Source organism: Arachis duranensis, chromosome 3, assembly GCF_000817695.3.
Source record: "Arachis duranensis cultivar V14167 chromosome 3, aradu.V14167.gnm2.J7QH, whole genome shotgun sequence".
NCBI lineage: Eukaryota > Viridiplantae > Streptophyta > Magnoliopsida > Fabales > Fabaceae > Arachis > Arachis duranensis.
In genome coordinates, this window is record NC_029774.3 from 41,013,860 (window position 1) to 41,016,046 (window position 2,187).

Consider the following 2,187-nt stretch of genomic DNA (forward strand, 5'->3'; position numbering starts at 1 on the left):
CGAGGGTCTCGGTCGTTCGTTCAACGCCGACCAACAGCCTCGTCCCTTACTTTTACCGGCTCATCAACTCACACCTTATTAAATCTCGAATCATGTCATTAATAAGATTTCCATCATCGTTAATCATAGCCATTATCCCACGTCACTATAATCAATCAATGATCATCACCACACCTTAATCATACTCCATCACTATCCTCTCTCTCTCTCTCTGCCAAGCCAATTCCTCTAATCACAGTTCAACTCCAAGCATAATCTCCAAACTTACTTTCTTATTCTCAAACCCTCAATTTCTTCATGACTTGCTGATATAAAGCCTCTGGCTTATCAATCAAAAACCCCTTTCATTTCTAGAAACCAAATGAGTTCGGAATAGCGAGTTAACAAAATCATAAGAGTTCGCATTTCCTTTAATAATCTATAAAAGCATTTGAAACGCATCTCTTTTGTTAAAATTACTCATATCCAAAATCATCTTCAAAACCAAAACCAACACTTCTTTCAAATTCTTGGGGAAAAATTTTCAACAGTACCTCCCCAAAAATTGGGGTTTACCACCTGTCACGGGTTTCCTCAAACCAATCTCAATATCGCATCGACATTTCGATTAATGGTTTTCACATTCGTCATTCAAAATCAATCATTATAAATCTCAAACTAAAACCAAGATCACTATGACCAAACATCACAGTACTCATCTTCCAACACCACAACTTGCACTCTCTCATCATCTAAATCCAAGTGTGCATTAATGATAATTTCCTCATCTGCTTTAGAACCATCAAAGCTCGCAGCCGTAATCATTTCCAACTAATTTGGGATCATTACTTGCAGTAACCCGCTTAACCCTTCTAATATTCAAACATAAGATACTATATTAAACTTTTACAACTCCTATTCGTAGCTATCCTGTGTTACTGCTTCCACAAGTTTCCGCTGCTTTATTCTGACCTCTCGTCTAGTACGAGCTTTATCACTTACTTCCTCAAGTACTCAACCACAACTTAGCATGACTGGCATTCACTAGACTCTATCTATGATAGCCAAAACCACATACCAACTTAATCGTACCTTTAGCACGTCGTTACCAATCTTTCGCTTACCAATTCCCAAACTGTCGGATCTAACGGTATCCCCCGTTGTTGCAGTGAACACACGACCTTGTTGTTAGCTCTTGGTAGTATTCCGGTTGACCTTCTTAGGACATTTCTAGGACACATGTCCAACTCCTCTACAACCATGGCAAAGTCCCAATCTATCTCGACACGGAGTTCCCGAATGATGGCTTTGACGCCACCCACCAGTCATTCCATTCTGAGGTTGCTTTCCGTTAAAGGCCTACCTAATTATTTATGCTCACCAAACCTTCTATTAAGATAGCTTAGGGTTATCCAGAACAGATCATAATTTTTCATTCGACCATGTATTACGAGTGAATACCAGCCTTCAGCATTATGTAAAGAATTAAGTTATCAGTTTTTTCTTATTACCTCAGGTACGAAAATCGGGCCTGGCAATCTCCCGATCCTTCCGGTGTGGGCAATCTCTGACCAAATGTCCTAGCTTGCCGCAATTGTAACACAAACCCGAACCATAACGACACGGTCTATTTGGGTGATGACCTCCACACCTCTGACAGCTCAAAACATCCGAGGCAGCCACTATTTGTTTTTCCCTACCCTTTCCTTGGGAATTCCTATTCGTCGCAAGGTCATTTCGCCTTTGGGGAAAACGTTGTGAGTATCCTCTTCTCTTACACTCTTGACCCCTTGTTGGGTACTTTTGATTGTGCTCCCTGCGGTGGGACTCCCGACGGTCATTCTTTGCCTCAACAACCTTCCTCACACATTCTTCAGCAATACGGCTCTTGTTCACAAGTTCAGAGAAGACCCTAATCTCCATCGGTCCAACGGAGCTCAGGATTTCACTTCGAAGTCCTCCCTCATACTTAATACACTTCCATTCCTCAAAGTCTCTTGGAGCTCCCTGACACATGCGGGAAAACCTGAATAGCTCCTCAAATTTGTCTGTATACTCAGATACGGACATAGCACCTTGCTTCAGCTGTAGTAACTCCAGTTCCTTGGCTGTTCTGGCGGAATTCGGAAAGTACTTCTTATAGAATTCCACCTGGAAGGCATCCCAAGTGATAGGATCATTCCCCTGTTGCAGGAGACGTCGAGCCCC